Source organism: Thermobia domestica, chromosome 11, assembly GCF_964235325.1.
Source record: "Thermobia domestica chromosome 11, izTheDome1.hap1.1, whole genome shotgun sequence".
Lineage (NCBI taxonomy): Eukaryota > Metazoa > Arthropoda > Insecta > Zygentoma > Lepismatidae > Thermobia > Thermobia domestica.
The window spans coordinates 228,766,471-228,783,314 of record NC_137464.1 but is presented as its reverse complement, the minus strand read 5'-3'; the positions used below and the strand labels follow the sequence as shown (position 1 = coordinate 228,783,314).

At 35.1% G+C, this 16,844-nt stretch overlaps 1 long non-coding RNA gene across 1 annotated transcript; it reads right to left on the bottom strand.

Annotated features, from left to right (window-relative positions):
* Positions 1-5,917: 5,917 nt before the first annotated feature.
* Positions 5,918-15,918, bottom strand: LOC145664785 (uncharacterized). The gene is made up of 2 exons (XR_014127519.1): positions 8,151-15,918; positions 5,918-8,118 (listed from the first exon to the last, which is right to left on the bottom strand). It is a non-coding gene; the product is annotated as an uncharacterized LOC145664785 (long non-coding RNA).
* Between the last annotated feature and the right edge of the window lie 926 nt (positions 15,919-16,844).

Sequence of the window (16,844 nt, the reverse complement as noted above, 5' to 3'; positions counted from 1 at the left end):
TTTTAGGTTTACAAAATAATTTAAAAGATCTTTACCAAATCTTAAACACTACAGTGTTTTTGCTAATTCTGTTTTAAAACATGATGTCGATTTTATATTATGATCGGATGTCATGCATGAATATTCACATGGGAAACTTCCAGTCCTCCAATGAATTAATTTATGTTTTTAATATTGTAAAGTACCCAAAATTCAAACATGTATTTTGGTAATTTATTTTGTTTATTGTAAAACAAGGAGGCGATAATCAAACTACATATTTGTTTAAGAAAATTAAAAACATATAATGTATTCGTTATACCACAGTTATAGGAAGTTTTCCTATACGGAAATAACAAAGTGAGGCATTTCATAAGAGGACCTGAACTAAGCTCTACGCTACAATTAGGAAGCGTTCGGATCCAGGAAAGGGGTTGTGGTGGTTGAGGAGGGAGAGTGGACTGGGGAATTGGAATTAAGATCGTATATTGAAAAGACATCGATTGGAGATCATTAAAGCTGAACTACCAGCGAGTATTACATCTATTTACGATGTTGGTTAGTCATAATGGTCAAGTTTTTGTGCCATTACGATTTAGTAGATCTTTATAGTTAAAACCATTTCGAGTCCTGATAGCTTGTGATGTGATGTCGAAAATATCCCAAAGAAATTGATCATTTCATTAATTATCCTAAGAAAATTCGTAAGGTGCATCCCTAAGTTGTCTTAATACACGGTGTTACCAATTTCAAATGAGCTACGCTCTGTCCCCCCAAAAAATAAAAGTTTCTAAAATACTAAGTTATTCCAATTTGAAATTTGTAGCAGACATTAATATGTGAGATGGGAAAAGGCAACCTAATACGCAGCCCCATGCTGGGGCCCACTGAGGCTAGACGTTAATCCAAGCCTGTCTGAGTATATATATTCTATATATTTAGAGTTGAATTTGCGTGTAAAAACTCCAAAGGGACCTAAAAAAAAATAGCGTTGTTATGAACGAAAGTCGTTGTAACTAAGATGTATATCAGGGTATCAGGTAATAAAGATTGGGACTAAGTATTTGAGCACTTGATCAAGCCTATATTACAGATACCTTATATATGAGTTTGATGCATTTCTGAATATCGTACTAAACACGGTATTAAGTCATTTGACTTGGGAGGAATTAGTCGGATCTGCTGAATACCGAACGAGGCCTGTCGAAAAAGCATCCAACCTTCTTTGTTTTTTGGGAAAGCTACATGGCGTAGGTTGACCAAATATTGCACAATGCAATAAGTGTCCATCATTTCTAGCCTGCAGATAGCGTTACTTTCATTTGCATCTTCTGATTTAGAAGAGTTGGGTGCTCTTCTGTGGTATCGGCGCGATTAAAATAGTAAGGAGATGGGTGTATGGATATGACGCGAGAACGAAGCTACAATTGACTCCGTGAATACATCTATGCAGGCTTCCGGTTATCGAGTTATGCGTGGTCAAACTTTATCATATTTTCGAAATGAAAGATAAAGAAAACAAAAACATACATCAAACTCATCGAATCTGTATCAAATTCGACTGGGTGGTAGAATTATTTATTTATTTATTTATTTTGTTTGGGCTATACAAATTTCTCGACAACACTGGCATCTAAGTTTCTAAGCCCGTCACGTTTGAGGGATAATGTCCCTTGGCGAACACTATCTGGAAATGTGGGATAGAAAGTAAGGAAGAAAGAGGAAAAGAAGCGGCCCGGGACCTTTGTTTTAGGTATCATCCCGGCATTCACCTGGTGTGAATGAGGAAAACTCAATCAGAATGGCTCGCATGAAACAACTTTTACATTTTTTCGATCGAATGTTTTGGAAATATCCAAAGGCGAGAACGTTAGCGACTGCGCTACGCTGGATCGAGGTTTGGTGGTACAGTTTGACTTACTACGTAAGCGTGTGAGATGTTATGCTGTGTAGGCTTTCGGTTTCTGAGTTGTGATTGGTCAAATTTTGAGTAATATTTTCGAAAAAAAAAAAATATGGAACTCACCTAATCAAGATCAAACTTGATACGGTGGTAGACCTTGAGCTATATGACGTATAAAACATTATGATGTAGAGGCTTCTGTTTCTCAATTTTGCACAATCAAAGTTGTAAATCAATTCAATTCATTGGTCATTAAAACAAATAATAAATACTATTTAAATAGCAATTAAAATTAATTTTGGCTAGAAAGAAAAATTAATAAATCTAATATGAAAGATTTTTTTACAGCTATGAGTATTTCACTTGTTTATGTATATGCTTTAAAGAAAATGAAATAAAATAAAAATTTTCAGTTTTACGTCCCACGTTTGTGCTGGCTAGGATAAAGGAGACGGTGATGATGAGAAACTAATATAATGGTGGAATGAATAAAGGGGGGGAAACAGGAGAACCCTAAGAAAACCAACGCATACGATGTTTATCCACCACAAAGCTCATTTGGAGCGAGCTGGGATCGAACTAGAGACTCCACGCACCAGAAGTGAACGCTCTACGACTAAGCCACTGCGGTCCGACATATGCTTTAAAGAATTTGAGTAGTTTTCTTTTCTCAATTTTCAGTTCGAATTTTTATTTCTTTTAACCCACTTTTATTTCAAAAGTGCGTTGAAGGGAAGTGAAATGCGTTGAAATTCTATAAATTTAAGTCACCTTAATTTTAATCTAAAATGGAATACTCAGTTTAAAATACATCCGTAGTACGAAATATATATAAATAAAGATGAACGTGTGGCCCCGCTTAGCGTAGTCGCTGACACAATTGTCATCGGCGCGAGCGCTCCTGGGTTCGATTGTACCTAACTTATAGGTCTCCAGGCCGCTTCCTTCCTTTCCCAGTCCTTTCTTCCTTCCTTTTCCCAGGATAGTGTGCTCGCCGAGGGACGTCATCCTTACCGTGAAGGCTAAATGGCCTTAGATGCCGAGAGCCCAGAAATCTAAATCCTAAATCCTAAAAAAATGAACCTGACTATGTGACTTAATAACTCTTGAACCACCCGACCGATTTCGATCAAATTTTTAACATAGATAAGATTCGTGCCTAGAATAGTTTTTATAATTTTACTTTGACGGTGCAACTTAGAACAGGGGAACGAAATATATAAAAATGATCGAAAATGACCGATATTAGTGTCGAATCCATAGTTTTCGGGGTCGCTGAAACGAACAGTGACGCTTCCGATGGCGCTTAAATCTCCCATTAGTACTTCTAAGGGGGGTAACATAAAAATAATTGAAAATGACTGATATTTGTGTCGAATTCATAGTTTTTGGTGTCTCTAAGTTGATTGGTGACAGTTTTAGTGCCCTTTATGTCCAAAATGAAACGTATTCTCTCCGTGTGAAGAATGGGCATTCTGCTAGTTAGCTCATAAACATAAATCAGGTTTGAAAGTCATGATTGTAGAGTTTCTCTTGAAAAAGGAAATGGACAATAAAATTTATTATTATTATTATTATTATTATTATTATTATTATTATTATTATTATTATTATTATTATTATTATTATTATTATTATTATTATTATTATTATATTTTATTCAAACACTAAACTATAAATTGTAGTAATGTAAATCTTTCGGAAATGAAATAGGAATCTCATAAAATGAATATATTAATGAACATTTAAATGATCAATATATCCCAATATATTGATTTAACGAATTGGATATAAGAACGTGCAAATGATTGCGTTAAAACACATGTTTAATCCCACACTTATTCCTTCATTTAAAACGGAAGGAGTCACACCATTTCATAATGAAAAATATTTATATAAAAAAAAATATCAGAAAAGAAAGGAAAGGGGTATCCAATTTGTTTGATAGCACCAGAATGCTTAATTACAAAATGTATAATTAAGTCTGTGGCTAATTAGTTTCGCGAGCAAATTATGTGATACGGAAAAAGAAGGAGGACATTTCGTAAAAAGAATTAAAAAAGAATACCTAGCAGGCATATGTGGAACTGGCTGTAGAGAAATTACAGGATAGAATACATGACTTTTTTTAAATTATTTTTTTTCAACAGGAAAATCAAATAAAGACTTTTTAAAATTTATCTTTCAGTGTTTGGCGTTATCAATTATTCTTAGCGGAATAAAAAGAAATTAATATGTAAGGGAAAAAATGTCATAAACTGTATATTTAATTCCACGTAAGTTCTGAACTTAATGAGTAATAACAAAAACTTTTTTAAAACGAGATTTTAAACTAGATTAACCAAATGATTTTAAATTATCTTTTTGTAGTTGTATGTCACATACAGTAATAGAACGCTTCAAGGGGAAATAATATGAAATACATACATATATATATATATATATATATATATATATATATATATATATATATATATATATATATATATTGTAGCGCCGCAAGAACCCGTCAGGGGTTCGAGCTCAAGCGGAACCACCGGTAGGATTTTTCTAATAACAATCTGATCTTGATAAGGTTACACCCGTCCTTGCGTGAAAGGCAAAAGGCTCGTCAAACAGTCGCTTCCTCAATATTACAAAATATTACGAGGTTCTTGAGACAGTATCAAAGTAATAAACTCAATTAATACGAATAAATAATAATTCTCTGATCACACCGATAGCAGTGGTCTGGACAGGGAGTGGTGTGATTTATGATATTAAGTCTGAGACGACGGTCTCAGTACGAGAAGGGTCGTTCAAGCCAAGAGTGGCACAATAATTCAATAACCCGACAGAGGTTACATTACAATATCACCGAGAGATACTTAGTACTTAACTGTCCGTCGGGATGTTCACTTAGACATCTTAATAGTTAATGAGATACATAGAAGAATATCTATAATTATCGTCTGGCCACACAAGTGGCTAAAAGAATCACTTACAGGTTAGTACATCAAACAGAGAGAGGGAGGCGCAATAACTCCTTAACCCGGCAGGGGTTATATTGCAATTTTACAGAAAGATATTTAGTGTTAAACTGTCCGCCGTGATGTCTACTCAGATACATTATTAGTTAAAGAAATACATAATAATATCTATAATTTAGGTATGGCCACGCAAGTGACTAATAGAAACACTTCTAAATTTATAAATCAAAAGAGAGAGGGAGGTCAAACACATCCCGCTATAAATGATGACATCACGAGGGGCGGACTAAACAACAAAGTAAAAGTGCGCCTCGTTAGTATTGACAGGGTTCAAGCAAATGGGCAGTTACAGCAGTTAGGTTAGTTGAACGACCAAACGATTAGAACCAAGGATCATTTTAATTCTATCAAGTGATTTACTAGGGCTTAAGAATATCCATTTATATACTAAATATTAAGCCGATTGAGGAAGCGACTCCCCTTGGTTAAATGAATTACTACATTACAAAGAACATATTGAAAAGCCGCAAGGATAGGAAGTCGGTTCGTTGAGATGAACAAACGAGTAAGGAACACATGATTTACACTAAGAGGCACTTTCCTACCAAAGCCCTCTTACACTATGCACTGGCGACACACAACACTACTGCAAATCAAATTACACATTCTAATCACAGATGACGCAATTAACTCCTTCACTACATTAATCTCTTGGAGTTGGCAAACTAGTAGCGGTAGTTGATAGCCCGAGCGGATTGGCTGAAAAGATGTTACTCTTACCTGTGGATGGTTCAGAGAGGAGGTCGGCATCTGGCATCTCTGTCGGGACAGGATCTTGACTTACCAGGCTCATTGGTAGTCCCTTGAAAGGGGGACGGAGGTCCCCAGGAACAGACAGAACTAGGATCTAGAATATCAGTAGATTTACTCTCACGACGATCCACTGTAAGGTGTCTTACCACTTAATCGCAGTGCGTGATCTTAGCGGAGGCGTCTCTCAATAGAATAGAGAGATAGAGGATTTTATATGGTCTGTTATAGTAATAATAATATGGAAGCAGTATGATTATGTTGCGAGTTATTTATTATGAAAGAGTTCAGTTTATTTACAGACCATAATATCAAACATTAAATTGGATCACTATAATTTACTAAGCAAGATTCAGTTACAGGTTTCTACATATCCACAATTTGTACACACAGGTGTGACGACGTCCAGGAAACAGTTCAACGAAATTAGGGCGAAGTAATTAATTTAGTCTATGGAAGAATTTAAGTCTTGAGTAAGGGTAAATGGCTCTCTGGAGAGCTAAGAAAGAAACAGTACTTACTCACAATACACAATATCAATTCCAAGAAGTTGGCGTGGAAACGGTCAGCACGCCTGATAGTAGACGCAGCACAGTTTGGCTTTTTATAACTTCCTAGACATGAACTTCACTGTACGGCACTAGGTAACCTTATTAAGTTACCACTAAAGTAATGAGAGGCTCTCTCTTTCTCTCTACAAAGAGTGCAGAGGACGGCCCCCCCCCTGAGGGGAGAGAGAGAAGCACGGACTATGTGCTCTTCGGATGTTCGGCGGTAATTGAACAACCGAAAGATCATCCTCGAGGTTTTATGTGTCAATCTAAGATGACTCAATGTTACCACAGATTGTGCAATCGTTTAGAAAAATTTCTTTAGAATCTGGTTGGATGTAAATGATGTAATGGTTCGGAACACTTGGTAAATTCTGATTGGCTAGAGGTGATATCATACTACTTATGATAGGCGCGCGACATTTCTGATATCGTATAGAGTTTCCAGAACGCACACCTCTTCACAAGAAAAGAAAAAAATACAGATATGGGTTCCAACTAAAACCAGTTAAAATTACACAACATTATACAAGGAAAGGGTGACACAAGTCCCTTACTAATAATCGGTTCAAGGGTCAATCTAGCAGCTGCGAAAGTATGAAGTCAGCGCTAAATATAGAATAAGGAGTCATATCAGAACTAAGACTCTAAGAGGGTTTGGTAACATTAATATCAGAGAAGTTGTTTTAAAGGGGAAAAGAGAGAGAGAAAAAAAAAGAATAATCTTATCGTCTCGTAGTTGGTTGGGAAGGGTGTCTGGAGCAGAATGCGACAGACATCTATTTCTGAATACCTCTCGGCTTCCAAGAGTTTTTAAGAAATAAAGTTGTTCCTCTAGATTAGTAAGTGAAGAAATTTGAGAATAGATCTGGGTGATACTCACATAGCAATTGATTTACACAAGTTCTCGTAGGTTATACAAGGGAGAACTTTGTCGTGGAGTACAGGGTGTTTGCAAAAACACCGCAAAAAGTTTGGTCGAAATTTTAGCCACGACATTCGACGCCCCTTGGGAAAGAAATTTTGTACTTAATGTTAGAGTGAAGTTAACAAAATTTCGTTACAGAGTCATATTTGGATTGGAAATGAAGAAAAATTTAAGTGAGTTGGAAACACTGTTAACTACTATTAAACTATCTGCAGGGTTGGCAACACTACCTTGAAATAATCAGTAATGTAAAAATAGTAAGAAATTGTTGAAAGGGGTTTGCAACACTGCTAAATACGAAATTACATAAGATTAGGATCATGATTACAACTTCGAGAAAAACACTTACGTAACTAATACATAGATAGATATGATGATAGAAATAACTTTTAAAACACTTATCTAAGCTAAAGTATATATACAAATTTATACTAGGTAAAAGATGTATAAAAGGTCAGAGTGAACTCATAATATCACACTGACGATACACATATTATCAATATCAACTAAAATTTAAACTATATGTATATATATATATGTGTAGTTGGACCCATCAATTACAAACACATACACAATAAAATTTATCATTAGTAACTACCTCAAATGACAATTATACATATATTAAAATGGCTACAATAATATAGTATCAATATAGCAATTTTACAAGATTAATATCGGTTACGATTATTATATACACTCACTATCTACAACAATTATTTAGATATAAAATCTCGATTGTGAGTGAATCACAAATTTCAGAAGTTACTACATGACTCTACAAATGGTTATATACGTATAATACAAAGAATTCCCTAGTTGGTACGATTTGTTCCTACATATTTACAAACTAAGTCTTGTCTATAAAGATATACAAAGATTAACAAGGCCAATACAACATGATTTCATATAACTACATTATACCTATTAAAACATTATAGCGAGGGATAACACAAAAGACCTCAATTATATACAGTACACCTGTAAAGATATATATATATATTTTTTTTTACACAGTTTTTATAGTTATTATTATGATACGAGTTCCTATATATACAAATGATATACACGTATGTAAAGAAAATAGATGACCCATACTAAATTAATATAATAAGATATTAAACCCAAGGAACACGCGATTATGCTATACAAATCAATTATAACTACATATGGAATATATATAGATAATAAATATTTACACGTATATATATATATATTTTTTTTTTACTAACTCTACAATCATTCACGATAGTTGTATTTTTAACCTATCTGGACATTCAAGGAACTGCACATTTCCTAAACGGAATTTCCACTAGGTATATATATAGAATTACTAAATTTAAAAAAGATTTAAGTGACTTCTGTATGATTAAAAGTACAAGAATCAATTACCTAAAAATTCTAGAGATTATAAACACTACACAGAATCGCAAGATTACCGTATACAGAAGATAACTACATTAGTTAATGAAGGATTTATTTCATTTTTTTTTTACTATTATTATATGTAAATTTTCTTTTTATCTACGTTTTGTTTTTGGATACTTTAATTAAAATTTACACATTATCACAGACTCCAAAATTGTCAAAACAAACCATTAATTATACGATAAGAAAGGGAGCCAGTTTGTTTTTTTTTTTTTTTTTTTTTTTTTTTTTTATGTCCCTCTAGTCTTTACTCAAAATTAGGTCACTGGGACTCCCTGAGGTCGAAGGTTATCCACTACCGGAGGGTAGTTGAGAATTGACACTCAGATGTTTTCTTTTTTTTTTTACTACTACACTCCACGCTGAGGTCAGGGTGGTGTGAAAAAAAGAAATTATACTACAGCCCTGTCTGGTAAGGGTCTGGTTTTTCTTTTAAACAAAGAACGGCCAAAAGAAGAATTTCTACGTTTTCATACAAGCTTTCGAATGAAATGAAGGCTGATTTCTTTTAGCGCGAAAGGGATAACTAGAACATATATATATATTTTTAAACACTTTATAACATTCATCCCTTAAACAATTAGAATTCAGTACGGGACAGCGTATGAATGTTTCAAAATGAACCCTTTTTAAATAACATTTATATGGAACACGACTCAATACAGGGTGTTCATAAACTAGATGGCAATTCTACAGTTACGTCTAAAAAATACCTAAATTACAACATGACGCAAACGACCAATACACAAGATCAATTATTCTCTAAACTTTCAACATTTTCATTTAGCAATATGCCAATTAATGCGTGGTTCAATATTATTGTTTAGTGACTATTGTCACGCAGTTGAACGAACGCTTAATTAAATCAATCAAGTAAATCATCTCAATTTATAGAATGAACTGCTACAAATAATTAATCGATAAAAGAGGTAAAGTTACAATATAGAACTTTAAATCAACATATATTTAATTGTACTATTCGCACAGAGGTACTTCGCTTTTACGTCATTCTATTAACAAAGGAACCAATATAACTGAAGTACTGACGTTTAGAAGTGAATAAATTTAAATATAACTTCAGGCAACTATCTTGTTGCCTTACTATGATAACAACTACCTTTTACAGTAAAATATTGATACCCTTCAATTGGTAGATCTTAATTTCAACCTGGATATTCACCAAAAATTCATATTAATTATATCATATAGAAGATATCAAAATACAATTATCATATACATTATAACGCATAATATATCAAATGCCATTATCATAATTATTAGAATGTATATTCACGTTAGAATATTATTACAATTACAGCTTAACAAGTCTATTCCTAGTAAATACAATAGTCAATATATCCAAATGATAAAAATAGAATGTGCCACAACCTTATAGAAATACAATCGAACGGGAATAGACTATAATTACTTAAATACATTTAAGAACAATTAATACAATTCAACGAGAATTCCTTACAGGAGACCTGATGTCGACTCTTAGATACAAATTAAGTTGGCACTCGGACGGCAGGAGGCAAGAGAGGTATAATAAGGATTACTTTTAGTCTATCTTCTAATATTAACTCATATGACCCTGGGACTTACATTTACTTCGCATTTATTCATAACTTTAAATTTGAGGAATTTAACCGCGTATTTACATTTTAGAGACCTTTTGGGATATCTAGATGCACAAAAGAACGATTTATCGTTTCAACTAGGAGACAAGAAAGAGTTTATATGCAATTACACAATTACAAAATGATCAACAATGCACTTATTTACTAAACAGGGCGGCTGTATCTGACATTTAGGCCCGATAAGGATTTCATTCTAGAAAATAACTCGATTCCTGGACTTGCAAAAACATTTCTTTTACTCATGATATTATAACATCACTAAGTTACTCGGAAGCTAGAAAACATAACAATACTTGATACATCGGACAAGTGAATTTAATTATCTCTTCGGACAACCTTAGGTTTTTTAAGGACTCGTGTCTGGACTCATTAGGGAGCAAGAGTGCTCAAAAAGGATTAGGTCTACACAAACGCACCTTTGATTAGATTAGGCACTCGCGAGCAAGAACATTTATGACCATTAAAATACAACATTAGCTTCCAAACATATCATTACCATCTCGAAAAGCACATAATTAAAACTTTAACACCATAGGGTGTCTTTCGAACGAAACACTGGGCTTCCTTCCGAAAGAACCAAACATTCTCTGGTCGTTCGTTAGTAAACAGAACGATAATAAACAGCTTCGGGACCTAGGGGGTCCATGTCGACCTGGGATGTAATAGGAGGGTCCCGTACCTTTAAGGGGGTAAGCCTTCTCAAAGATCCGGCTTAACATCCTTACAATTACGCGGACGCACCATTATACAATAAGGTCGATATAACAGAGGATCCACATCAGAGATTGCGCGATTCTCAGCTAATACAAGCGATAGAAACAAGCGGCAATTTTCTGAAACGACCAATTTACGCTTTGGGGCTGATAATTATAGTTAATTATCACGTTTGATGGAATTGGTACTCCTTTTAGGAAAGGGAATTGACACATCCTAACCTAATCTATACTCCATGAATTATTACTGGAACAAGGGAGAGGTATGATCACCGTCTCAATATTTTCCGACAGGGTGTCTCCCAACGACACGTTCCAAAATTAGATAGCTCGCTAAAATTTACAAAATAATTACACAACTCGAGGCATTAGCACTCGGCAAGGAATAGCAAAATTAATAACAATACTACAGAGCACGGTTTTACGTCCTGAACAAATGAAATTATTAACACAATGACTACGGTCGAATTTGTCGTGACCGGAAAGTAATAAATTTATAGATAATGCAACTTCTGACATAATGAATAAGAAAAGATTCATTGACTAATAATGTCTACTAATAAATTATTTAAACGTCTCCTTAATTAATAACAATAGCTAAGCACAAACGGAATTATTAGGATTAATCTTTCTACTACATTAAGTTCACGTATTTCTTCCTTAATAAAACAGCCTTACACTGGCAATTAAAATTTACAAGAGCTTTATTAAAATTACAAAACTTTGATGCCATGGACTTCAAAAGCAATAACGCATATCCTAATACTTTACGCTCTTATCATTCAATCAAAATACAAGGGATCTCGCGGTTTTTGAATACAGGGTACTATACTTCGGGGGTGTCCCACATTAGTGTTGTCTTTATTCAAACACGACTTAAAATAATAAAATAACGAGTTAGGATTAATATTACAACAACTTATTAAGAATGGTCTCTACTTAAAACAAATTACTAACTGAATTTATTGCCCTTTTAAACTTTCAATCTTGGTATACTTAATCCTCTCATAATTAACAAAAAGCACGTCCATTCATAAACAATAAAATTAAATTGGCCTCCAAGAAAAATTAAAAATAATTTGAAAACTTCAAAATCACAATAATGAATCTCATTATGAACTTTTACTGAGAAACGAAACATATTAAGGCTTTAGTTCGTATAGTTCGTGTAAGGAATCTCTTTAGCACCTAACATAATATTTAATTTACCACTAACGCTGAGAAGCCAGTCGGGGAAAGATCAAGAATTTACCCACAATCAAAGAACTAACAACGCGTGAGTATAAGGACTCACAGAATGAAAATTTCAAAATAAATTTCAAAATTTCAATGATGTTTGTTTTGACTGACTTGTACATTAAGTACACAAGCAGAATTTGAGTACTTGGAGTTCCTACACCAGCCTTACGACTGATGATTCTTGAAATGAATCTCGCGAAAATCCATTGCAAGAATCGAACTCAGAATACGTTGAGAAGCTTTGAATACAGAACGGAATAGCTTTCATCTCGATAGGTGAAGAAGAAAGTCTCCGTCCCGCATTTGGCGCCATAAACCTTCTCAAGGTATTGTGTTGATATTTTCTCCCTACAGTTTTTTGAATACTAAGGCAGTACACAACCGAGGAATGCTAACCAACACATTTCCTTTTTCTCGCTTTTTCTTTTCACAAAATATATAGATATATATATTTTTTTTTTGTTTTGCCCAGCTGGGGAAACTAACAGAGAACAGATGTTTTCTCTCTGTGTTGAAGAAAAAGGAACGAACTATTCTTTTGATATATGGACTGTTTCTTTTTCCTTCCCTCATTGACTTCTCTAGAACAAGCAAAATGATAGCTAAACTTTCAGGGTAGAAGGGGGCATTTGCCCAACGCAACACATCAACACAAAATGTTTACATTTAGATTTAAATTTCGAGCAACTTAATAGGAAACCTGTCATTTCAATTAACACAATTTAAACATTAAATTATACGTTACTCATCTAGAATATAGATGTGACCCTAAGCAAACAATATAACACAATGAAAGTAATAATATAAATAACTCCTGCTTTGTCATTTACAAACGCAACATAGGATTATATAAAACAATACCAATTAACACATTTTTAGATGACGAGCTAATAATCGAATCTCACTGCTGAGCACCATTTATGTAGCGCCGCAAGAACCCGTCAGGGGTTCGAGCTCAAGCGGAACCACCGGTAGGATTTTTCTAATAACAATCTGATCTTGATAAGGTTACACCCGTCCTTGCGTGAAAGGCAAAAGGCTCGTCAAACAGTCGCTTCCTCAATATTACAAAATATTACGAGGTTCTTGAGACAGTATCAAAGTAATAAACTCAATTAATACGAATAAATAATAATTCTCTGATCACACCGATAGCAGTGGTCTGGACAGGGAGTGGTGTGATTTATGATATTAAGTCTGAGACGACGGTCTCAGTACGAGAAGGGTCGTTCAAGCCAAGAGTGGCACAATAATTCAATAACCCGACAGAGGTTACATTACAATATCACCGAGAGATACTTAGTACTTAACTGTCCGTCGGGATGTTCACTTAGACATCTTAATAGTTAATGAGATACATAGAAGAATATCTATAATTATCGTCTGGCCACACAAGTGGCTAAAAGAATCACTTACAGGTTAGTACATCAAACAGAGAGAGGGAGGCGCAATAACTCCTTAACCCGGCAGGGGTTATATTGCAATTTTACAGAAAGATATTTAGTGTTAAACTGTCCGCCGTGATGTCTACTCAGATACATTATTAGTTAAAGAAATACATAATAATATCTATAATTTAGGTATGGCCACGCAAGTGACTAATAGAAACACTTCTAAATTTATAAATCAAAAGAGAGAGGGAGGTCAAACACATCCCGCTATAAATGATGACATCACGAGGGGCGGACTAAACAACAAAGTAAAAGTGCGCCTCGTTAGTATTGACAGGGTTCAAGCAAATGGGCAGTTACAGCAGTTAGGTTAGTTGAACGACCAAACGATTAGAACCAAGGATCATTTTAATTCTATCAAGTGATTTACTAGGGCTTAAGAATATCCATTTATATACTAAATATTAAGCCGATTGAGGAAGCGACTCCCCTTGGTTAAATGAATTACTACATTACAAAGAACATATTGAAAAGCCGCAAGGATAGGAAGTCGGTTCGTTGAGATGAACAAACGAGTAAGGAACACATGATTTACACTAAGAGGCACTTTCCTACCAAAGCCCTCTTACACTATGCACTGGCGACACACAACACTACTGCAAATCAAATTACACATTCTAATCACAGATGACGCAATTAACTCCTTCACTACATTAATCTCTTGGAGTTGGCAAACTAGTAGCGGTAGTTGATAGCCCGAGCGGATTGGCTGAAAAGATGTTACTCTTACCTGTGGATGGTTCAGAGAGGAGGTCGGCATCTGGCATCTCTGTCGGGACAGGATCTTGACTTACCAGGCTCATTGGTAGTCCCTTGAAAGGGGGACGGAGGTCCCCAGGAACAGACAGAACTAGGATCTAGAATATCAGTAGATTTACTCTCACGACGATCCACTGTAAGGTGTCTTACCACTTAATCGCAGTGCGTGATCTTAGCGGAGGCGTCTCTCAATAGAATAGAGAGATAGAGGATTTTATATGGTCTGTTATAGTAATAATAATATGGAAGCAGTATGATTATGTTGCGAGTTATTTATTATGAAAGAGTTCAGTTTATTTACAGACCATAATATCAAACATTAAATTGGATCACTATAATTTACTAAGCAAGATTCAGTTACAGGTTTCTACATATCCACAATTTGTACACACAGGTGTGACGACGTCCAGGAAACAGTTCAACGAAATTAGGGCGAAGTAATTAATTTAGTCTATGGAAGAATTTAAGTCTTGAGTAAGGGTAAATGGCTCTCTGGAGAGCTAAGAAAGAAACAGTACTTACTCACAATACACAATATCAATTCCAAGAAGTTGGCGTGGAAACGGTCAGCACGCCTGATAGTAGACGCAGCACAGTTTGGCTTTTTATAACTTCCTAGACATGAACTTCACTGTACGGCACTAGGTAACCTTATTAAGTTACCACTAAAGTAATGAGAGGCTCTCTCTTTCTCTCTACAAAGAGTGCAGAGGACGGCCCCCCCCCTGAGGGGAGAGAGAGAAGCACGGACTATGTGCTCTTCGGATGTTCGGCGGTAATTGAACAACCGAAAGATCATCCTCGAGGTTTTATGTGTCAATCTAAGATGACTCAATGTTACCACAGATTGTGCAATCGTTTAGAAAAATTTCTTTAGAATCTGGTTGGATGTAAATGATGTAATGGTTCGGAACACTTGGTAAATTCTGATTGGCTAGAGGTGATATCATACTACTTATGATAGGCGCGCGACATTTCTGATATCGTATAGAGTTTCCAGAACGCACACCTCTTCACAAGAAAAGAAAAAAATACAGATATGGGTTCCAACTAAAACCAGTTAAAATTACACAACATTATACAAGGAAAGGGTGACACAAGTCCCTTACTAATAATCGGTTCAAGGGTCAATCTAGCAGCTGCGAAAGTATGAAGTCAGCGCTAAATATAGAATAAGGAGTCATATCAGAACTAAGACTCTAAGAGGGTTTGGTAACATTAATATCAGAGAAGTTGTTTTAAAGGGGAAAAGAGAGAGAGAAAAAAAAAGAATAATCTTATCGTCTCGTAGTTGGTTGGGAAGGGTGTCTGGAGCAGAATGCGACAGACATCTATTTCTGAATACCTCTCGGCTTCCAAGAGTTTTTAAGAAATAAAGTTGTTCCTCTAGATTAGTAAGTGAAGAAATTTGAGAATAGATCTGGGTGATACTCACATAGCAATTGATTTACACAAGTTCTCGTAGGTTATACAAGGGAGAACTTTGTCGTGGAGTACAGGGTGTTTGCAAAAACACCGCAAAAAGTTTGGTCGAAATTTTAGCCACGACAATATATATATATATAGTTTACATGGCTTTGTACTTACCAGTTCAATCTCCGCCTATTTTCGCGTTCTAGTAAATTATATGGCTAAATGAATACGGTTGCAAACGAAGTAAGTGGAACTACTGTTTATGTTGTGCATTTTTTTTTTTTTTTTTTTTGTAGACATCGTATGTATGTACGTACAATATGTATCAACTATGCTGGTATTTCAACAATGATTATTGTTCAAGTCATGTTTTAAGAGCCTATTCATGGCACTAGGGGGAATGGTGTGTACTTTCTTTGAGCATGGTCCAGGCTACTCCCCTTTTAGTCTAGTGGTTAGCGCGCACATTTGGTGTACGGAGTCTCGGATTCGATTCCCTGAAAGAAGGCCTTTAGATATGGTGGTTCGGATTCCGCTTTAAACCGTAGATCTATGTCTAATATAATTTCGGTGCTGTGCTGTAAAGATACTATTAACCTCTACGAGCTACTAAACTTAGTTCTCATGCAGTGGCGGAACTAGTCTGGGGCCGCTGGGGCTTAGCCCCCATTTTTTTGAGTGATGAAAATAATTTAAGCTATTATGTATATATTTTTGAAAGTTTATAATAAACTCATGATATACTTATCATAGTCGGGTTCTGATCGCCCCCCCCCCCGGTTTATACCTTCTAGATCCGCCACTGTTCTCATCGCTGATCTAGTGGCATTGATGCTTAGGAGACACATGATTAATGAAAATGTCAAGAATTATTATATAATTCGTGAAATGAGAATGTGGGAGGAAACAGCAAAACCCGGGGGAATCCGCGGACAGTATGTTGGCCTCCTAAAACTCACATGGCCTCGGAGACTCCTTGTGCTGGAAGTAAGCATTCTACCATTAAATACATGGAAAGGATTTCTAGGAACGTGCAATTTTGCTCAATATATAAATATATTAAT